The sequence below is a fragment of the Heterocephalus glaber genome, unplaced genomic scaffold (assembly GCF_053883595.1).
Source record: "Heterocephalus glaber isolate CG9 unplaced genomic scaffold, H.glaber_assembly_v1.0 deba00000676, whole genome shotgun sequence".
Taxonomy (NCBI): Eukaryota; Metazoa; Chordata; class Mammalia; order Rodentia; family Bathyergidae; genus Heterocephalus; species Heterocephalus glaber.
This window is the reverse complement of record NW_028258156.1, coordinates 16,540,824-16,565,306: the sequence shown is the minus strand read 5'-3', so window position 1 is coordinate 16,565,306 and position 24,483 is coordinate 16,540,824. Positions and strand designations below refer to the sequence as shown.

At 35.4% G+C, this 24,483-nt stretch overlaps 1 long non-coding RNA gene and 1 pseudogene across 7 annotated transcripts in view; one reads left to right on the top strand and one right to left on the bottom strand.

The window, feature by feature from the left end:
- The window catches only part of LOC110348128 (uncharacterized), a 1,027,816-nt gene that overhangs the window by 228,610 nt on the left and 774,723 nt on the right, over window positions 1–24,483 (top strand). The window lies entirely within an intron of this gene.
- Window positions 1–24,483, bottom strand: part of LOC110348063 (mitochondrial fission regulator 2 pseudogene) — a 36,844-nt pseudogene that overhangs the window by 8,006 nt on the left and 4,355 nt on the right.

Below are 24,483 nucleotides of genomic sequence, written 5' to 3'. Positions count from 1 at the left end.
CGACACAGCTATCCCCTTGTTTGGTATCTTCCCAAAAGAATTAAAAGAATCTTACTACAGCGATATATGTGCACCCATGTTTATAGTGTCACAGTTCATCATAAGAAAAGCTTGAAAACAGCCCAACTACCCCTCAAATGGAAACTGGATAAAGAAGGTGTGGGTTTTTAAAATAAAATGGAGTACTACTCAGCCATAGAGAATGAGAAACTAGAGACATTTATAGCTAAATGGATGCATATTGAGGCCATCCTCTTAAGTGAAATAAATAGGACACCCATGTGTAAGTACCAAATAGTTTCTCTAGTGTGAGAAACTAAAAGTGTAATTAAGGATACACACAGATGAAATGGCGTAATAACATATTTCTCAGATTGTGTTTCCATCGCGTGTCATATGACTGCATTGAAATTTAAATTAGGGAGAAGTTTGGCTTATGTGGAGTCTGCTATCTAACTGGAATTTTTTTTCCCAGATCATTATTTGTTCAATGTTGGTTTTGGGGATCTTTCTGAAACAAATCATATCCTCTGGTGTCTTTTTATTGCTTGAGATGCTTTTTAAAGTCACATGGAAAAAATGTTTAAGTGCTTTTCAGTTTTGTTTTGGCTGAGTTCTACTGTGTTTGAATATTATTGTGGTTCTTGTTTTTCCCCTTACATTGTTCTTCTTTGAATGGTTTTAATTTTTTGTATGTGTGTGTGTGTGTTTGATAATAAAGTTATTTTAAAAATTAAAAAAAATTTCTTGAGACTTAATTTGTGTTCTAGCATATGATCTATCCCGGAGGATAGTCCATTTGTTGATGTGAAGAATGTATTCTGCTACTGTTGGTTGAAATGTTTTATAAATGTCTATTGGGTCTGTTTGTTTAACAGTAGTTCAACTCAAATATTTGTTGATGTTTATATCAGTCTGTCCAATGATAAAAGTGGAGTGTTGAATATATTATTGTTTGGAATCTATCCCTCCTTTTAGATCTAATAATATTTGTCTATTTGGGTGGTCCTGTATTGAGTGTATATATAAATAATATATATATAATTATTATATATATACATAATATATATAATTATATATAAATTATATTTATATAAATAATATATTATATAAATATTATATATATTATATATATATAAAATTGTTTGTACTGTATCTTCTTGGTGATTTGACCCTTTTAGCAATATGTAATGACCATTATGCCTTTTTTAGTTTTGGTTTAAAGTATGTTTTATCTAATAGGAATATAGGTATTTCTGTTTGCTTTTGTTTTCCATTTTCATGGTCTATCTTTCCCAACCCTTCACTTTCTTTCAGTCTTTTTGTATATTTATCTGTAAGGTGAGCTTATTGTAGATAGCAGATACTTGGACCTTGAGATTATCCAATTGACTAGTCTGTGTCTTTTGATTAGTGGCTTTAATCCATTTATATTCAACTACATAATGAATATTTATGAATTTCCTCCATAGTTTTGTTGTCGTCTGTTTATTTTGTATATTCTTTGTTCCTATCTTTCTCTCTTATTAGTCATGTTTGTGATTTAGTTTTCTGTCACAGTAAGTATTGATTTTTTCTTTTACTTATCATCTATTCTCATGAGTTCTGTACATTCACGTGTCTTTGTGATGGTGGTTACAACATTAACCTTGTGTTTCAAGTATAGAACTCTCTAAGCATTTCTTGTAGGGCTGGGCTGATGGTAGTAATCAGTTTCTGGTTATCTGAGAAAGACTTTTTCCTTCAGTTCTGAAGGATAATTTTGCTGGGCATGGAATTCTTCATTGACATTTCATTTCACCTCGGTGCTTTAACTATATCATCCCATTCACTTCTAGCCTAGAAGATTTCCCCTGAGAAATCAGCTGTAAGTCTACTGTGCATTCTTTTCTCAGTGACTTTATATTCTGGCTGTTTAGAACCCTACTTTTGTCTTATACTTTTGACATTTTGACTATAATATGCTTTTTGAAGGTCTTTTCTTGGTTGAATTTAGTTGGGACCTGTGAGCTTCTTATATCTGGATGTCATTTCCTCTTTAAATATTTGGAAGATTTTTGTTATTTCATGAACTAATTTTCAATGCCTTTCCCCTTCTTCTTCTGAAATACCCATAATGCAAATATTTATTTATTTGATAGTGTCCTATAAATCTTGTAGCCTTTCTTTATTATTTTAGATTCTGTCTTAAAATCTGAATGTATTAATTCAAAAGACTTTTCCTCAAGTTCAGAAATTCTTCCATCTGCTTGCTCTACTCTGTTCTGGAAGCTCCCAATTTTATTTTTTATTTCATTGGTTGAAGTTTTTATTTGCAAAGTTTCTAATTGGTTCTTTCTTATAATTTATAGCTTTTCTGTGAATTTTTCATTCAAATCCTGAATTGTTTCCTCTATTTCTTTGTATTGTCAGTCTGTATCCCCTTGCACCCCACAGAATTTCCTTTGGGTCATTGCTTTTAATTCTTTTTGATGGGGGATTTCTTACATGTCTTCCAAATTGAGATCTGTTTCTGGAATTACTCTTTCCTTTTGAAAAACACTTGTAGGTATTGTGTCACTATGTTAATATCTGCACATCTGGTATAATAGTCAACTCTTCCAATTTTGTGGAATAGTATTTGTATGATATTTTGTTTCAGATGGGATCTAGTGTTTCAGTTGGGTAAGTGGTTTGACTTTGCTTACAGGTGAGCTCACAAGTGTGACTTATCTGACTTTGGTTGATATCAGCAGTGGCTATGAGTGCTTCAATAGTTTAGAATGCAAAAAATTGTGAAGGCCATTGAACAATTTTGCAATGGACATAGGCTTCTAAACGTCTGTATCCTCAGGCACTGCTGCTTGAGTGGCAGCAACCACAGCTTTGGTGGTGTGCAATATAGAGAGGACTGTCCAGGTCTTTCAGAGCAAGCACAGGTACTACCAAATGTTGTGATGCCAGTATCTGTGGTCCCTGAAACACATGACATGCAGGAGGCTTTCCCATGTTCTTCAGGATGAATTTAGTAAGTGCCAGAGCCCGTGGCACCAGGAGTCACAGCTGTAGAGTCCAGATGAGATGGGACCTTCCACAGGTCACTCAGGATGAGTAGATGTAGCTGGGATTTTGGTTCCAGTAACTGCAGACTCTAGGTTGTGTGATGGAAAGGAGACCTTTCCTAGGTCCCATGGTGCAGTTGTGAATGTTAGAGGGACTTGTAGCAGTGGTTTACCCTTTCCTGGAGGTACAGGATTCAGATTGTACCTTTTCCAGATCCCAAGGGAGAAGCGCAATGCTGCTGGTCTTTTTGTACCAGCAGCTTCAAGTCTGTGGGCCAAGAAGGAGGAATTCTCTAGGTATTCTGGGGCATGTGAAGGTAATGGTTGGGCTTGTGCCACTGACATTCATGCTTCTGGAGGTGGAGGGTGTGGAGATCTTTTGTAAGTCCTATAGGTAGGTCACAGGTGATACTGCATCTTGTGGCTTTGATATCTGTAGTCCAAGAGTGTAGGTGGTGGATAGGAATGTCTCTGGGTCATTTGAGGCAAGCACTGATAGTGCTGAGACTTGAGGCATTGGTAGCTATGGTGTTGGAACTGGTCTTGAGAAACAAGCTTGGGTGATGAAGGTTTTTTTCACCTGGAGCTGCAGTCCCAAGGCTCTGATCTGGGGGAGACATCTTTCCTCCCTAGTTCTTATGGGGTGAGTGAAGGTAGTGCTGGGTTTGGGGGACCAATTGCCCCTATCTTGGAGCTGCAGAACATGTGTGGGTAAAATTGGGACATTTTGCCTTGGCTACAGCAGTCCTAAGGCTGTGATGATAGGAGAACTTCCATGGATCCTGGTGGGCAAGTGCAGGTGCAATGGAGTTTGGTGCACTGGTAGCCATGTTTCTGGAGCTATGGAATGTGGCTTGGGCCTTCCTCAGACACCAAAGGAGAGATAAGGGTGATGCTGGGCTTTTGGCACCTGCCATGAATTTGGGAAGAGACTTTCCCTAGTTCGTACTAGGTGAGTGCAGATGGAAATTGGGGCACTGGTACCAGCATTCCTGGAACTGCAGGAAGTAGCTAGGATCTTCCAGAGCTTCCTAGGGACAGGTGTGGATGAAGCCAGGACTTTGAACCTGCAGCTGTGCTACCAAGGCTGTGTGTTAATTCCTGTGGGGGCATGTGTGGGTGGGACTTGGGCTATGGCTGTGGCAGCCGCTGGTCCTGAAGTTGCAGGATGCTGTGGGGCTGCTTTTTGCCCAGTTAGGCACACATAAGTCCCAAGTCTTCTGGTGGCATCAGGACTCTGGCTGGTAGTCCCTACTAGAGGGTGTCATCCAGGAGTGGCTGTTGTAACATCTTGGGTTTTGGCATTAGGGGAAGACTCAAGATGGGTTCCTTGTTTGGAGCAGAGCAGTCACTTTCAGGATGGTGACCTCCCCAGGCTGGGTTTAAGTCCTGTGTGGACCATGTGCTTCCCATGCATTAGGACTCTAGGTCTGCTGCTATGATGGGGCTGGGGCCCTTCTTGCTGACCTTTTCCTAGCAGTGTTGAGTTCTCCCCCAACCAGAGAGCTGGGGGTTACTATTTGCCCTTTCTTTTCTCTTGGTTGTCTTTCTGACTTTCTACTCTGTTTAGGCTTCCTGTTACTTCCTCATCAATTTCCAGAGTTCGCCCTCAATCACTTTTCTCAAAATAAGGGTTTTTCCTTTATCACTTTGGTTCTTCTCAATAGCAGGACCACATGTGGGCTCCTCTAGTCATCCATCTTGGAACTTCTCCCCAAATGGAAGTTTTAATCTATGGTCATGGCAGAACTGACAGTGAATTTGTGAGCAGGGAAGGCCAGCAAGTCCCCTCAAAAGCTATTTGAGGATGTTCAGTCAGGACACTAGAGGTGCTGATAGTCTGAAGAGTATAAAGGTTAATAAGCATCCCAGGAACAAAGGGTCCTCACCTTTTTTATGCAGAAGGGCTTGTTTTCAGCAGGATGGACACATGTGACATCAGTCAAGAGATCTCTGTGACCAATGCTGGACAGTGACAAAATTCAGAATGTTTTTGATTTTGAGTCAGTGCTTCTAAAATCTTATTTTGCTGCATTTCTTGTCCTTTTAGGAAGAAGAGACTGATGGGTATTTGACTCTAGGAAAAAATGTAGTTTTCCCAAAGACTTGGGCTTCTGGCAGAAAGGAGCCTGTTTTTTGAGAAATAGTTTTATATTTGGCATCTTTTGGAGAAGGGAGAACAATCTTGAACTTATGCTGTACCCTTATTTAATCTCTGCTCATTAAATTTCACATTGATTCTATTTCCCAGATAATAAAAATTTGGCTTACAAAATTGGCAAACAATGCAATTAAATATTATGCAAGAAATGAAATTTTGGAAACAATAATTCCATCTGGCCCAGTGACTATGTTATTATTTTACTAATTTAGGAAATACCTATGATACACATGGAGATAAGTCTGTGGGTGGCAAATTGAGAAAATATATTTTTATCTTAATGTTCTTTGCTTTATGAAAATTTCAAAAAACACAAGCTGATGTATGCTATGCTATAAATATATGTATATTTGTTAATGTTAAGATTGAATGTGATCATTTTTACATACAAATAAATGCTTGTGTACTAAATAAGTTTCTTCCAAAAGAATTTAGAATTAGAAGATGAAACAATTTAATTATGGTGATCAAGCATGAAATAATAGAACTGTTTAACTTGAAATTCTTTTTTGTCTTTATACAATTATCTCCATAATTTATAACCTTTACTTTTACAGTTTGACCAAAGGAAGGACATTCAGGAAAAATTAAGTTTTTCTGAAATCATATAAGTAACTTTCCATGTATCGGTCATTGCAGTGGCAAAACAAGTTCTTGAAATTTCAAAAAGTAACATATCTTTATGAAACTTGTTAAAATGGTGATATAAAAGACTTGATATATTTTTCTATACAAGTATACCTTTTAAAAGGTAATAATTTCCTTGTTTGAAACATGAGTAGATTGGCTGACTGAGAAAAGAAAATATTAAGAGTAATTCAACTTATGGAAAGAAACATGGTAGATAGAATTTGCCAAGAGAAAGAGTTGGTGGAAGATTTAAGTTACAAAAGATTTTCGTTGTTTTTTTTTTGCATAATTTCTTACTTTCCTGAGTGGACACATAAAACGCCTGCAGTTAAATGAAATAATTCCATTACTGTTTTGTGAGTACTTAAAGATTAAAATGATTTATTATTAGAATCTAGACAGATTACATCTCTTGTCTGTTATTTCTACCATAATTTGCAGGATAATTTTGTGATATTTATTATTTTACTGTTCTTTTTATTAGCTAGTTATGAGGGGGGAATTCTAATTGTGAGACAAATGATACATATTTAAATACATGTGTATATTAAAGTGGCATTGCAGTGGCATGACTTCTAGCTTGGAAAGCTTCTATTTCACATAAATCACATTCTACTGACACAGCATCGGGCAGCCTGCTGTCCAGAGCACACACTGAAGAGAGAGGCTGCCATGCACTGCTACTGTCTGTGACACGTTGGACAATATAGAGCCTTTCTGGTCTCACATACACCTGTCCTAGTGGAATAATATCAGTAGCTCCTAACTCAGGGCCAAGAAGAGACTAGGTGTGGACTAATAGTCTCAAAGCTGTCAGAACATTGTATGGCTCATAATGTTATATCATTAGCTGTTTTTATAATTGAATGTCAGTACTGACTTCAGCTGGGCAAAGATCATCCTGAGAACTTCAAACAACTCTGCGGAGGAAAAAGATGCCACAAAAACTCTTGTTATTGCTGAAAAGGGAGGATGACACGTGTGTGTGTGTGTGTGTGTGTGTGTGTGTGTGTGTGTGTGTGGTATTGAGGATTGTACCCAGGGCCTTTACATTGAGGTACATCCTAACCCCTATTTATTTATTTATTTATTTATTTATTTACTGGGACTCAAACTCAGGCCCACTCACTTGCCAGGCAGGCGCTGTGCTGCTGAGCTTCATTCCTGTCCCCCCCCCCCGCCCCCTTATTTTTTATTTTGAGGCAGGGTCTAGTTAAGTCACTAAGTTGTCCACGCTGGATATGAACTCATGAACCTCATGCCTCGGCCTCCCAGAACGCTGGCATTACAGGGGCACGCCACGCCCACGTCTATCACGTGATCTCTAAGAGGCATCCAGACAGAGGAAGGCGCTAGTGTAGCTTTTAGTACTGGGGGCATAAGAAGTACAACAGCAAAAGTACAAAGCAGGAAGAGAAGCAAAGGAGGAGATACAATATAGAGGAGAAAATTCACGTGGCCTTTGGAAAGAAGTTAAAGATTCAGTGAATTTAAAAGAAAGGTAGAGAGTAGGTGATAAACTGAATCCGAGCTGAGCTTAAATTTTTCCTGTTTCAATTTCTCTCTTAGTGAGAGGGACTTGCGGGTGAGGAAGGGATCTGCAGACACGGAATGTCCCCCTTCCTCTCTGCTTTTTAAAGTCTTTCTGAGAAGGCAGGAGAACAAGGAAAAGGCAAAGGTTTTGGATTTCTTCTGCTGGAGGATTTCTACAGATGTCAACAGGGAGCGGAGAGTGCATCACAGGACTTTTCCCGGAATCTTCTGTCTGCCCTAACTTGCCTTGCAGAACACCAAGCCCAAATGCTATAACTCCCTTTAGGTAATTGCAACTTGGCTGCTTTAGAAGAAAAAATTGACATTTCAGAAGGAGGAACCAGATAACCTGTTCTAATTTTAAAAAGTGAATGCATAATAAGCTGGTTGTGCAGTGTTTTTGAGGCTCAGTCGAGATAGATCATCTTTATGTCTTTTGGCCAGCAGGAGCAGGAGCAGATTTATCACGCTGATTTTCTTGTATTGTGTGCCTAATTACAAACCGTAAATACAAGCCTCCTCCAAGTCGGCTCAGCCCCAACAACCTTTAACCAAGGCAAAGAGCAGCATCAAATTATTCCTCTGGGAACATTAGGAACCTAGTCTTGTGAAAGAAAGCTGGCTTTCTAGTGAGCTATTGTGGTAAAGTCAAACTCAGAGATGGGGAAACAGCTTAATTAGTATGTCCTAATAGAAGTTATCAGTTTTCTAAAAGGAAATTAATTGTATTCAGGTTCACTTAGGACTTTTGAAGAAAGACACTGTCACCCATGGATAACTTACCACTTAAACTGCACTATTGTAGAGGGGCACTGGTTCCATAATTATTGCTATTGTTTTCTTTTTTTGAGACAGGATCTTGCTATGCAGCCCAGGATAACCTCAAACTTGTGATCCTCCTGCCTCAGCCTGCTAATTACTAGGATTATAGCTATGCACCACCCCTTGGAACTCAGAGGTACATTTTGAAACGCTGTAGAGTTTGACAGTCATTGTTCTAAGCTGAGGCCTTTCTTTCCCTGTTCCTCCAATCTGTCATTCTTTGTTGGAAGAAATAAGCTAATTTCAAACTAATTGGGAGCCTCAATGGAATGCCCTTTGCTCCCTTTAAGTCAATACCCATGGTTCACAGCATTTCAGGGACTCACAGTATCCTTCAGGTTTTCTGTCATTATTTTGCTATATTTAGATACACAACTGAGCAATAGAACAATGCTTGATAACAGATTTTATTCTATGCCGTTGCCAGTTGAGGTCATGTGGAGATACAATATCTTAATCCAAAAAAATATTTCTAATGGTATATTTTTCATCCTGTATGCAGGCAGTAGAAGGAAAGGACTTAGGGAGGCACACACGATCCACTGAGTTCCAGTCCCAAGTGGTCATCAGCTAACTGAGGAAGAGGCTGGGCCTCGATGGCAGACAGCCCTTACCTGTCTTTACATGGGGCAACAATCTCATTGTAGCATCATACATCCCAGAATATTCTCCAGAGGAATTGTTAGCAGATACAAATCAAGATGGTCCTAGATAAATAAATAAGAAATATGTTCACTTTGTGCCCAGATGGAGATTGACATTTCTCTTATTCTGCTGTTCTGAATGCCTTTTCTCTCACTAGAATTTTTGGCTCAAGGAATAAACTGTTACTGCTATATATATTAATTAACTGTGTCTCTAAAATGAAAACTAGATTTGTAGAGCATATAGTGTCAAATTATGAGCTTTAAGAGTAGTCCTACATTTCTAAATGGGGCCTATTTTTTCTGCTTTAATACTTTTATAGATTTATTGCATATAAATATAAACACAGTTATGTGAAGCTTCTGAATTCTGAAGACACTGTATTCATAACTTCATTATCAATCTGTAGCTGGGTGACCTTAGATAAATTACAGTGTTTAATATTTTTGAGCCTCTTTTTTCTTCACTGGTGAAATTGTGGCAAAATACCTCCAGTGCTAGGAAGATTATTTCAGTGCTGTTAAGACAGCCAATATGCACATCTAACAGTTTTGATTGAGGAATTTGCCTCAAATGGTATTAGATTGAAAAATTATGTTTTAATATAATAAATTCACTTTGGGGGGTGCCAGTATTGAAATACATGGGCCAAGCTGTTTTTTTCAAAAACACAGACCTAAATGAAGATTATAAACATGATAAAATTGTAGAAAATTTTAAAAAGTGTTTTGATGAATGTCACAGTTGCTTAACAGATGGCTTTGGCAATCACTATGTTTAAGTGTAAATAATCCATTTTTAATCTGGCAGATTGAAAATATAATAATAGAGCTGGTTTGGGAAGTCATATCATCAAAAGCAACTTCTATGATTATAAAAGATACCCTTACTATTCTTTGAAAATAATAAAAAAGTAGAACAGAGAGAAAAAATTGGATTTTGCACATGCTTAACATTTGTTGTTTTTGCATAAACAGTCTTCCAGTTGTTTCATAAGATAATTTTGCTGCTCCAGAGAATTAAATGTATTTCTTAAATAAAACAAGGCAGCTGGACAATGAACTGCTATGAATATATAATATATATATATATATTTCAGAATAGGACTAAGTGTAAATTTTATGCCTTACTTTGAAAGGATTCAGAACTAATACATGAAAAATTATTTTGATTCTTTTATGAATTAGAGTTACATACAATATTATGGTTAAATGATCTGTATGATTTTCAAGAGGGGATTGATAATTTTCTGTAATTGAGCATTCTATATGCTGCACTTTGAATGGTCTTTTTGTAATTAAAGAGAACATTTATCATACAGCTGTACAGTGTTTCCCAAACATAGCATTATTAGAATTATCTGCAGGGTTTATTCAAACATAGGCTGTTCAACAAATGTTATTGAAATGATTCAGTATTCACATACAAAAGGATAAAATTGAATTCCTACTTCACATCATATACAAAAATCAAATCAAAGATTTAAGTATACTATCTAAAACTAAAAAAAAAACAGAAAAGAGAATAAATTATATGTTTAAATCTTTGTGACCATTGGTTAGACCATAGTTTCTTAGAAACAACAGTATAAGCAAAAGCAACAACAAAATAAGTTTAATAAAAGAATGATATAAAAATTTAAAACATTTGTTCTTTGAAGGATACTTTAAATATAGTGAAATGACCACCCAAAAAATTGGACAAATATTTGGAACTCATATATTTAATAAGAGATGTATATCTAAAATAATAATCAAATCTCTATAATAAAAAACAATTCAACTAAAAATTTGAAACGCCTGACAAGTAGACTAACTGTAGTAGTTTTTATAAGAAAGGATGGCCAAATACATATGGAAGAAAGGACAAGAGTCCCAGCTCATAAGTAGATACCTTATACTTTACAATATTCTAAATGGGAGAATGAACTGTAAGTGGAAATTAAGAAAAGAATTATCAATTCAAACACCGTGTTGACAAACTGAACTGGCCATCCAGCTGTTACTCAGAGGATCAAAATATCTCAAATATAAACAAAATTCAAGATGTTCTTAAAGGTACTCCAGATTATTTTCCCTGTCTTTAATTCTACAGCATCATTTTATGGCTATCCAAGATCCCACAGAGACTTTCTTCCCTTATGTAAGTGTTCCTGCACAAGAACATTGTTTGATTTTGTTATTTTCTCTTCTTTTTATTATATAAAAATATATAGTCTCTTAATTCTTAACCCCCCTCCCCAGAACATTTAACATCACAGCCATTATCATGAATTTCCAGATCTGCAACCCAGTTAAGCAGCACAAACAAAGGTGTAGCTAGGGTGTACAGGCAGGGACTCACTTGGTTTGGCAGAGACGAGATGGAAAGCTAGCTCAAGCAGTAACAAAATCCAGGGGATGAGGCGGGGTTTGGCACTCAAATCTAGCATGAAGGAACAATGAGGACATGGCATTCAGTTATGAGGACTGGGAGCAAGCAGGCCAGGCAGGCAATCTATCACAGCAGCAAAAGTAGGCCAGGAAGGCTGATCTGTGAGAAGGTCTGGCAGCCCTCTGCTCTAGTTTAAGACACTATTCTCTGTGGGTGAGCAGGGCCCAGTTAGACTCAGTGCTGCAGCACAGATGAGTGCAGGAGGAGGTCAACGGCTCAGGAGTGTCCTCAGCTTGTCAAAGTCTCCTCTCAAACCCCTCTTTACCATTACTTCCTATGGGTAGTCTTCAGATGATTTATATTTTGATTCAAAGGATAAGAAAAGAAAACCATCTTACTGTGGCATTGGTTAATTTTCCTACAAAATGTGACCATTAAATGTTTTCAAGGAAAGTTTTCTTTACTGAAATAAAGTAAGTCACAGGCGATGTCAATAGTTTCATCATAATGTCCAAATACACTTACATCATCAGTGCCCTAGATCTAGGGCTGAAGCATTGATTTGAAGCAGATTGTCCAGCTGTTTTCCCACTCCTATCTTCTGCATACTGACCTTCAGACCTTGGTTTTCTTTCCATGATGCCCTCTGCTGTCTGCTATTTCTTGGGTACCACAAACATCTGCATCAAGCCAATATTCCTGATCTGGTGTAATGCATACATTTTTCTGTTTGAACATATTTTTGACACTTGTTTGCGCCAGAATTATTTTTTCAAACTCTGCCTAAAGGCAGATGTACTACAGGGCTTTATTTCAATATGTATTTTACAGTGAACTTCCTCAGAGGTCATAAAACTGTTCCTATACCATAAATTGTGAGGCCTTCCTTGGTGTGAACACCAGGCTAACCATGTGCTGGGTCCAAGCCAATGATTTGTTCTATCTATGCTCAATCATCAGATCCTATTGGATGAAGCTCCCCGCTTGTATTGGTTGTCAGTATTTCTGGTTATATCAAACTCCTCTTCTGTCTAACCCCAATATATTAGCACCACTTTTGTTAGCCAGTTTTATCCAGGCTTCAGCCAGCTTCGGGGAGATGCACTTTGGCATTGTACACATACTTGCCATTCACTTCTGCCAGGCACTTCTCTGACTCGGCAGTTGACTGTGACAATCTTAGATATCCTGTTGGCACCCCTGTGTGGGGAGTCAGATGTGTAGGGGAGTTTGTATCCATGGAGCTATCTCTGACTAATGGGAAAGACACCCAATGGATAAATAGTTCCTTTTTGTCTCCTTGGCTGACAGTTCTGGATACCTTTAATAATTCTCAAAAGAAACACCCGCCTCTCCCAGGCTTAATCACCACGTAACTACAGCTGTGGTCAACTAGGTCCATTAGGTACATATCCTTCTATGAACTTTTTTTCCTTTCCTGTTTTCCTTTGCCTTTACTTCACTTCTGGTCTCTGGAATGACATTCCCAAATAATCTACCTACAAGAAACAATTGTCTCAATTCACACTTTTAGGAGAACTTGGGTTAAGAGACAGGCACTCTTTTTTTTACTACATTTTTTTTTCATATATTTTGCTTGCCTATTCTAACCTCTGGATTTTTTTTGATACTAATATTTAATTTCCAAATATCTTTCACTGTGCTCTTGTCCCCTCTGACTTTTGGGCAATCTCTCTGTATTATAATTATTCTTTGTACATACTTGCTGGTAATCTTCTGGATTTAAGGAATTTCTGTGGAGCCTCTTTCAACACTAACCAAAGTTCAGCATAGCCTGGCTTGTGAACACTTTATCCTGGTTTAACATTTCTTAGTGTAATCTTCAGCATTTGAGCAGATACTCTTGGGCTTTTAGGTAAAATACTTTGAGTTGAAGATGATGAAGAGCATAATAAACTGAGGTAAATCCAGGCTGGATTTGTTATGAAAAGGAAAAACCTAATCAAATTATTTCTGATGACAAGTATGGCCCAGCATGACCTGCACCCTGCTTACTTCTCTAGCATTATCTGACCATTTCCCGTCTGAATTCCAAACTTAAGGGCAAATGGACTTTGATTTGTACTCATGAACTACACTGTTTTCTCTTGATTCATGTCTGCCTACACCTCTTTCTTCATTGCCAAACCACTCTTACATACTAATTCTCCCCAGGCCCTCTGTTTTAATGTTAACTTTTTATCCAGCTTATTTTTGTTTGAAGCTTCAGATTTTATGCTCCTTCTTTAGGACTCCTTGGTAAGCCTGTGCTCTGTGACCTACTATGTAGACCTCATTCTATTTGGCTTTGGAATTATGTCTATCCCCTGAATTATTCTCAATGCAGTTTTAGGGTCAGCCACAGAGCAAGCCACATAGCAGGCACTGGTAACTTTGAGTTGCATGGATGAATGGAGGGACACATGGATGAACTTCATGTAAATGATCCTGCATGTTATTTATTTTCCCTTTCTTAATCCCCCTCCAAGTCATCTCATTGGAATATCCATCAGATCTAACTTGAAAGAAAAAGCAACAATTTGACCAAAGTATGAGTACTAATAGATACAGATATGAACAAAGGTTTGAAAGCAAGCAAAGGAAAAATTTTATTTGCTGAATGGCTCTCCCAGGCATCTGAAAATTAAGAGGAGTCTGCATGTAGCCATTACCCATATGATGGAGATTTTTTTAGTTGTGTGAAATAAAGAAAAATCTTAAGTAATACTAATTGTATTTAATTTATCTAATTATCTCTTTTCAAACTTTTGTATACAAAAAAGAAAGAGAAAACTCAAATAATTATATAGGTGAAAAAATTTTCATCTATTAAGATGAAATCCATTGCCAAGAAGTGAAAATGTTTTACTTATAAGCATAAGCAAGAAAATTAATAAAGCATAATTATTTAATGATTATCTTAACTTAGAACCATTTTAAAAAAGAAATACATCCTATAAAATAAATGCTTCTTTAGGGTACAAAGTGTTAGTTATTCATTTACTACTTAGAAAAGAATGACTTCAAAGTCAGTTAACAACTTACAATAGTCTATGATACTTTCTCTGTCTCAGCGATTAAGAAGTTGGATGTTCAGAATCAATACTCAAGTTTTATTTTTTTATACTTTAATGTTTTTAGTAAATATTTGGAATATATCATGTATAAATTAGCTAAAAATGACAGGAAAATACCAGGTCTGAGAATTAAAATTGTGCTTCTAAGATAGAAAACAGCTACATCTATATTATTGAAATTTGAATAAATATAGTAGATATGATCAGAATAAAAAGAAAAACAATTTCCATCTTTCTATGTTAAAGGAAAATTGGTATAAAATTTTAGACAAATAGCTTGATGAATAGTTTTGTATTGTTATTTTGTTGTTTGAAAAATTGAAGGTCAAGCTACTACTATAAGAATCATCAGGAATATCATTTTCTTATGTATTAGAAGACATACTCATTTTAGAATTATGATTCAGAATATGTCATTTTTTCAACCTGATAAATAATTTGATATAATTTCTTCCAATATGAAAACTCAAATGTGGCTTCTAGAACATTTAAATAGTAGTTTAAAAAATAAAGATATTTTCTTTGATGAAATTTCACTATAATCAAATTATGTTGTCTTTCAAGAAGGAAGAGTGGTATTTCTTGTTGTCAGTGTTGAATATGTACAGAGATTTTTTAAAAATGTTACCATGACATGTTTTTTGAGTATAAACATATATTCTTAGGCCTAACAGAAAAAACAAATTCTCAATGCTATTAGTCAATTATACTGTGTTTTCTAGCAGTTTAAAACCTTTAAGATTTATTTAATTAATGGCACTAAGTTAGAAAAGGGATATACAGCTGTCATTTTCCCTGTTGTGATCCGTGCTTCATGATCTAATTGTTCATTTTATAAGTAGAAAAGTCATTACAAGTCCATAGTCTTACACTAAAAAATAATCGTTAAGGGGTATCCCTTCTAAGAGTGTGTTGGCTTAATCAGGACCAGAGGCATGCTGGGAGAAAAGTTATCATCTGCTGAAGATAATAAACTCTAAATGATGTCAACACCAACAGGTCTAGTCAAAGTAACTTCAGGTAGGTCCAAATTTGCTATGAAAACATAGATTCTTAAGAGGTACATTAATGGATGTTTATTTATAATTCCACTGACTATGCACTCTGGAAGTAAATAACATTTTAAGTATTTTATTTCTGTATGTTGTGGATTATTTGGTATTTTTTTTACCCAAATATGAACTTCCATTCAATAATAAAACAGAATTATACATAAGTAGTTGTCTTCTGTTTATTAAGGTGTATCCTAAGTGATCTATCCTCATGCCTATTCTTATAATACATATAAACAATATCTATGTGCCGCAATTCAATTGCAAATTGTATAGTAGTTTTCCTGATTATTTTAGATATATTTGCCTGTTTCTTGAGTTTATAATATAGCAAAGAATAGAAAACTTTCTCATATTTCACGACATAAATAATCATAATGTTGAGCATGGAATATCGAAATAGCGAGGAAGTGGGAATATATGCCAGAAAGTTTAGCATGTAAAATCTGGAGTATGGTTTAGCCATATCCACAGTGCAGAGAGAAGCAGAGAAACCCCATCTGTAGAGAAAGAGAAGAATGAAGATATCATCCTGATACACTTTTAATTTTCTTAGTTTTGCATATAAATCTTCCTTGAGACCTGGTTGGATTCTTGCTTTGGTTCTATGAGCTACTTATTTTTAGCCTTGAAATAGATTCTTTCCCACTGTGTCTTTAGAGGGAAAAAAGCTAAGTTGACTTGGAACTCTTGGGAAGTTTTGCTATGGGAAAAGAGAAAACGGGACTTGGGGAGCCCAGGAAACCAATAGTTTATAGTGAGTAGATGGCCCTGAGTTGTGGATATGAGTCACTTCTCAGACAACTGTGAATAATTTATTTATCCCCATTATAAAATGAAGTTGATGGAATTTCCTAATAGTGAGTATATTCACATTCCCATTTATGGTTTCAAAAGAGGTGGTGCAGAATGGGACTAAGTGTTAATCTAACTCCTTGAGTGAAGTAAGAACTAAGTCAGATCTTGGTAATCATTTGCTTAATTTGTCTTAGTTCTAAGAAGTACAATTTTCCCTTCCATATTTTAAAAATAATTTAAAGTCACTATATTTTCTAGGATTTTCAAGATAAAGAGTAAGAAAAAAATAAAACTTTTTATTGTCACTTACAGAAAAGCGATAATAAGGTTGACTACTTTTTTTTTTTGGTACCAGGGATCGAACTCGGGTCCTTGCACTTGCATGGGTTGACTACTTTTGGTTTGGGATATTAAATGAGATGGGGAACTTAAAGAATAGAGAAAATTCTTTGGGCACAAATGAATAGAAATTAACAGAATGTTAATTTCAGTGTTCATATTAATGAAGACCAATTATGACACAGTTAAAGATTTGAATACGTAGAGATGTGATTAAAACAATCTAAAGCAACAAACTGCTTCATAGTCAATGATTTAAGTCACAGATCGTTTAGTATCTAGCATTTTACTGTTATAGAGTATGTATTTTTAGCCTGCTATGTGAATATTCAGTAGTTAAGTTTGTATAAGATGAAAACTGTGATTTTTTAAAAAGGAATGCATGAGAGATTCTTCCAAATCACACTATTACATTTTTTAGGTTCATGTTTAATGAATTGAGCTGATAATTAGAAAAGATTTTGGTTCAGTTTTTTTATTCATGAAATTTATTGGTACATTTTAGGTACACAATATGATGACATTCATCATTGGGAATTTGTACCTTTACATGATGTATCTTGGTTCTTATTTTTTTTCCCCTGCCCTTCCTTCCACCCCTCTACCCCTCTCTATTTACAAAGACTTTGTTTTCCTTTTTTCATATTTATTCCTTTTCTTTCTTTCCTTTCCCTTACCCACCACTTCCCCTTTCCATTTGCACCTTTTCTTCCTATTTCACATTATCTATTATAGATTTTGGTCCTCATTTACACTTTCAATTTTTAAGGGGTTGAGGATATAGCTCAGTGGTAGAGCACTTGCCTGGTATGCATGAGGCCCTGCCTCCCAAATAAATATAAGAAATTAAATAAAGTTAATTTTATCCAAATTATAGCATACTGTATTTTTGAGATATATCAAAATTATTAAATATTCTTAAAAGTTAAAAATAATTTGTCATTGATGATCATGTGAATAATATTTAAAGTAGTAAATGCTTTTGGGAAATTCCAGGGTCTTTTTTTAATCCCTAAGGAATTAATTTAAAAATACATATTCATTTCATTAATTATATGAGGGTGAACATGTAAACAGACTAGACAAAATCAATTCTGAATAATTTATCTGAATAATTTATCACAAGATTTTTCTGTTATGCATAGCCATAGCAACAATTACTGGTATATAACTTTTTTTTTTGTATTAGTTCAGGCTAAAATAAATGAAGATGAGACATCAGAGGAAGCAAAGAATTTGTGAATATTTTTGTTCTTGAGTTCAAAGAGTGCTTGCTAACTTATAAAATGCTTCTCTTTAATTGAAATTTCATTTTAGTTTTCTTCAACTCTTCCTTCTCCTCTTCTGCCCCCTCCTCTTGTACCTCCTCCTTCATTCTCCTTCTATTGATCATTAGTTTTTCACTTAGCAAAACGAGTAGGATTTTCTATATCTCTACTAATATTGTCAAATTTAAGTCAACTATGTGTTCAAAAAAGATTCATGATTATACATAAAATTGCATAATGAAACATCCTTTAGTTCCACAGATAAATTTTAGTTTCTTCCAGCAGTTTGTATCAATGATGCACATAAGAGAATATATATTTTTTCTTTCCATATCTGGTAAGAACTGTGTATTGCTTTTTGCTATTTGGCATAAAAGACAACTAAATTTTAAAATATTAATAATTTACCTTTTCAATGTCAAAAGCAAAAAAATATTTAAGGACTTAATCTCTTGTTTTTAATATCCAAATTTTGTTTATGCTTTTGTTTTTGTCATTATATGAGATTTTGAGAAATTCAACTTTGTAGTCATTTGTTAACCATTCCACTTTGTGTGGGTCTGAGGGGATTCTTGAGGTATAGGACTTTAAGTTATAAAGTTGGGATGGTCCCAGACAAATTGGGGCCAACTGGTCACCCTAGAACTAGACTAATTGCATCCAATCCTGCTTTCCCAGTATATAAATAAGGTAACTCACTTGTTCTAGCTTTTAAGTGTCCACAGTCGAAGAGCCTGGGCTCTCATGGAGTTTGATCTCTGGTCTATTGCTTGATGAATTCATTACATTTTCTTTCTTGAAGTCGGGCATCTTTGCATCCACTCTTCATGGTCCTTCCCTTTACCAAGTGCTTGCATAATTATTTTCATGACAATGACATGGAAGGATTGAGAGAAGAGTCTTTAAATAAATGGATTAAATGCTATCATATTGTTATATATATGCAAAACTTTCACTGTAAAATATACATAAAATCTCCCTATGTCTTATTTATTATGCCTATATCCATTTGAAGGGTCAAAAACAAACAGATATGGTTAACATGAGATCTATCTAGGTTCTCTGGAAATTGAGTCTGTGGAAAAAATTTGGAAAAAATCAAACGATAATATCACAAAATCAAATCTAGAAGATTAGGTAATACAGTTTATATTACAAGAATCACATATGGGCAAAGTAAATAATATTCTTTCCAAATGGTTACCCAGCTCCTGTAATTTTTTCAGTGTTGGAAAAGTCACCAACTTCCAATATAAAACTTCCATTTTGGGGTAATATATTGTGACGTTTCTCTTAAAACCTGAATTTATTTACTTCCCTAATGCTTCCAGCCACTTTGTCTTGAAGCCAAAGATACTGTGTCCTATTTTTTTTCTCAGTAGAAGAATCTGAATAGCTGAAACCACTATTTTTCATCTTATTCTCAGTTTTCAATATCTTTAATCCTAATTTTTATGACATTACTTCTTTTTCTTCCCCAATCCTTATATTTATTTTTGGAACACATTCTTGTTTGTGTATACTACTTTTAAAATGTCCTTATACCCAATTTCACTTTACTTTTTATCTGGACACAAAATTTCTCATAAAACCTAAAACCAGGTAGCTGTATTTTATAACTGCATAAACTCTTGAAGTGTTGTACTTGGTGCCCAGTGAAAAATTTAAGAATTTACTTGGGAGAAAAAACATTTGCATAGAAGTGTTCCTTTTCTGTCTTTTCTTCCAGTTCTTTAAAGAAGATAATCTTTTTTTCCCCTTATTTTCCAAAGAATATCTTGGCTTGCTAGACAGGCTCTTCTGGTTTTGTAATGATGAATCAGAAAGCAGGCAGAATGCCAGGGCCAGGTGGGCAGTAAGAGGAGGATGAAAGACTTAGTAACAGAAGGTGCTGTTTTATAAAATACAGAGGAGGAGTAGAAAAAGTAAGTGTTAATAGTCTAGTGGGTGTAGAGGAGTATGTTTTAGGTAGTGAAGGTTTGGTACTGAAGCAATTTTTGTGAGTGAGCATAAGTGAGCAGGGGAGGAAAACAGGCTATTCAACCATATCACTGGAGAATGTTGCCTACTTTATAGCATTTAAGAAATGCTACTAAAGGAATTAGGTTGTATCAAAATTAATATGGACTTTATTCTTGGGCCTTTGATATAATAATTGCTCTATATCTGAATCAGGTGAGTTGAGGTTTATAAGAATTAAATATGTATTTAAAAGGTGCATGTTTTACAAAGATAGACAAACATATATGTATGTTTCACACAGAAGTTATCTTACTCGCTCAAGACTGCCTGTCTGTAACCCCTTACAAGAGCTGAGAATGGGGAAACTGTACCTTGTGAATGAAAACTGAGGGCCCATTCCTGAACCTTGGAGCCAGCCAGGAGGAAGCTGGGGGAATTCTTGCACCCTCTTTTCCATGTATCTCAGCCTTCTAATCTAGACTTTTTATAAAGAGAGATATTTTTATATTTTGAGAGTCTTAATGAACCTGTTTTAAAAGATGCATAATGATGGCAAATATGGTTTTGAAAAATTATTCATTTGGAATCTTTTATCTCTGAAGATCATCTTTTCTCTCTCCTTTACATTTTTCAAGACTTCTTGAAACTAATAAGAATTCAAAGACATGGTTTATACATAGAATAAACATCAATCATGTTATATGTGAAGTAGGGTATAAAATTGGGTTAAGAACTTGAAATATAACGTATGATGTATAAATTGGCATCATGATGAATACTGTGGCTAACATCCAGGGCTTGAAGGCATTTCTCTGAAAGGAAGGGAAAATTGGCAAGTTGGTTTTCATCTTTACAAGCTTTCTAAGAAGTTTCACCCACAGAGTGAGCAGAGATTACAGGAGCACATGAGAAATGTTTGACCTCACTTTCCTTTTCTGACTCCTGGTGGGCCAGGGGGCTGCTGTGCAAGAGGACTGGAGCCAATGAAGGGGTCAGGGACCCTCTTGCTGCCCTTACACATGCTGCTGAATTCATACCTAAGCTGGCTTTAGGTACAGACTGAGCAGGATCAGCTCAACCCTGGGTTCCTAGACTCTTTTCCTAGATCCCACATTTTGCAAATGTCTTGTGTGGAATATAATTTTTATTTACTGTTTTCTATATTTACTATGCTAGCTGTTTGACAAAATATTTTATCTGGTATATGTTATTTTTCAATAAAATGGGCATTTGAATGCATGAGAGAAGTAAGGTATGGGAAGGTTTTAAATGAAGAGAATGGAGAAAGTAAAACATGGGAAGAGGGGATTATGTGTTTTATTTTTGCAGTTATTTTTGTTTCTCAGAAGGAGCTAATTTTCAGATTGGGAGAAATGAGAGCATTTTCTTTTTCTGTTCTTGAGGTTGAATAAATTACAGTGTACATGAGTAATTCTGATACAATCAGGGATTTTCAGGGAATGAAGTAATAAAGGTTTCAGTGGTAGAGTTTTAAAAGTTCTCAAGAAAGGTACTTACAAAGTTTTACTGCTAAAGGAGCACCAAATTAAAGAGCATTTATTTGGAATTCATTCTATCACTCATTCATTCGTTAATTTAGTACCTATTAAATTCTAGTACTTCTGAAATTTTCCTTATTTTACAGAACATGAAACTGAGTTATCAAAAAGTTTAATATAGTATGTCTTATTTATTAATTCATTTAAAGTTTCAAAATTATGTTCATTGTTATATTTTCAACTGACTGTTCTACAATTTTGAGTCACTCTTTTTTTGAGACAGGATGTCACTACATAGTTCAGGCTGGCCTTGAACTCACGATGTAGCCCAGGCTGGCCTCAAACTCATGGCGATCCTCTTGCCTCAACCTCCCAAGTGCTGGAATTACAGGAGTGTGCCACCATCCCTAGTTTATTATCTCACTTTTAAGGATGAATAAACTAAAGTTTAGGAGGCTGGTTAGTGAATTGAATAAGATGATGCAGCTGTTAAGAAATAAAGCTGTAGTTAAATTTAGTGTTTATGATATTATTCACTTATTTAATCATTTATCAAATTTTTCTTATTGGTTTACTATGTGCCAAAGCACAGAACATATAAGCATGAATAAATACGTTTTCTCCCTTCTGAAAGCTAGTAAGAGAAGAGCTATACACAAACAATATCACTAAGTGAGGCAAATCCTATGACAGACCTGCAGAGTTTTATGGAGAACAAAGCATGGGTGACTCCTATCAAGAGGCCAGGGACCAAGGATTCCCAAGGAAAAAAGCAACATCGACGCTGAGAAGTGCAGGCTTAGCAGGAATCACTTAGTTTGCATATGAAGCTGGAATGTGGAGTATTGGATGGAGTGGGACAGTGTACGGGCAGAGGGAATGGGCAACACAGGGCTGGGAGCAAACGGGAACCTGGCCCAATTTGTGAGGAGAAGAGGGTCTTAGAACCATTCATTATAGATGTAACATGAAGTTGGGGGTAAGAAGTTTTGAAACATGTAGCCTGAAGTAACTAGAATCTTTGAGTTTTATAGAGGCCCTTTAGTCATGTTGGAGTTTTCTAAACAGGCAGTGACATGATCAGAATATGTTGGTGAGGTCTCCTGTGATAGAGCCTTGAAATTGCTCATGTAGAATTCTGGTTATTGCTGTATCTAAAGTGGACTTGGTTATAACTTCAGTAATCAGAAAATTAGAGAGATATAAAGAAAAATTCCAAAGTCAGTGGCATAATTGTAAGATTGATCTGATATGGAAAGCATAGAAAAATCAAAGGTAACATTTTGCTGCTTAGGGGGAGCCAAATAGTTTTTTGTTTTTTTTTTGGTACTGGAGATCGAACTCGGGTCCTTGCGCTTGTGCAGCAGGCAGCGAAACCACTGAGCTAAATCCCCGGCCCGCCAAATAGTTTTTGAATTGGTCTATCTCTCCTGTATCCCTCTGACTCCGAGCTATTTCCAACCATCTCTTGGACCATTAGCTTCCTATCTGGTTTCCTCATACCATTTTTTCCCCTGTTGTTCAATCTTCTCATGTTAGCCATAGAGACCTGGTCATACCAGCCCCTACCTCTTCAACAGATTCCCTTTGCCCTTAAGGTAAAGAGCATAGTCCCTCCAAATGAAATATCACTCCTCATCGCTTTCTGTCTCTCTCACTCAATGTGCTGTAGCCAGAAGGACTTCAGTTCTTAAAATATGCCACAGTCTGTTCACCCTTAATCTAGCACTAGCAGTACATGATCTGCCAGGAAAATATTTTGATAGCTCTTGGCCATTGAGCCTGTGATTCTTAGTTTTCATTGAAATTTGTAAAAAATTGGTATTTATTTAGTTCATACTATTGTGTGTCACTCTTGGAGTTTTACATTCTTCAATATTATGGCTTCCTGATAAGAAGTGAAATGTTAGCACCTCTGATGGTGGCATGGAGCTTGGCAACAAACAATGAAATGATGTTAATCTAATTTAAAGACACAAATCAGGGCTTTTTAGCTTTTTCAACATTTTTGAGTAGAAATTTCAAGATTCTTCATATTTAGGAAAACTGCTTGTCAGAAATATAACCACACAATGAAATTTGTGAAAATAAAAATTCACTTTTGTTCACCCTCAAAATAGTTTTAAAATAATAAAATTACTGTAACCAATCATCTTTTAAAATAATCTTTCTATGTATACTAATACTTTTTTCTCAGAAGTCCAGATATTTGAAACAAGAGTCAATATTAAAACATTGGGACACACTTGTCACAATATTTTTAAAAATAGAAATACATAAACATCCATATTTTGATGTTATGCAAAGATGTATCTAATCAGCTGCTGTCCTGTATATATGTGAAATATTTAGTGATAATTGATTGGTCATAGAAAGACTGTCACAAGCCACTCTGCCTTATTTCTTTAACAAAGGGCATCTTTATAAAGATGTCATTTATACACCTAAGCTCATCCTACACCTACATATAAGCTAATTTAATACATAGAAGATGATATCTGATTTTCTTTATTTGGGTTAAGATATATTAGTTTTTAAAATTGCTTTTCATATACTTTGGCCATTTTAATTATTGGGTTAAGGTAAATATTAAAATTTACATTAAAAAATGCTGCCCAGCAAATCCATTCTAAATACAATTCAATTTTTAAGTCTCAGCTTGTGTTCTACATTGATTCAAAATTTGTTTTTAGTTATCTATTGAAATCACATGGAAGTGAGAGTTATATAAAAGTTTCCTGGTTAATAAAATAATAGCTAAGTATGTATCAATAGCATTTCTGAATCAGAAATAGGAAAAATCTGTTATGTGTTTGCTAATCTAATCTCAATTTTGGTTTTCTTGAATATTTCAATTATGATTAAATTGACACATTTGGACAATTGCAACTGTGGAGTGATAGGCAGTGACAGTGTTCATGAAAATTTTTACTGAATCCAAAAATACTAAACTGACAAAATAAAAGATAAGGTGTGTACCATTTTGTATCACAAAAAATGTGGTTAGGAGAAAAGAAAAACTATTTTAACTATATATTGTGCTTCAAAATAGTAAATGGAAAGTGATATATTTAGATTAAAAGTCCTCAAAAATTAAAAGTATTTAATTTGCCAGTATGTCCCAGAATTTTTCTTTTTTTGAGACAGGGTCTGCTATGTAGTTCAGGGTAGCCTTGAACTCGCTGTGTAGCCCAGGCTAGACTTGATCTTGCGGCCATTCTCCTGCCTCAGCTTCTGGAGTGCTGGGATTACAGGCATGGACCACCCAGCTATCCCCAGAAAT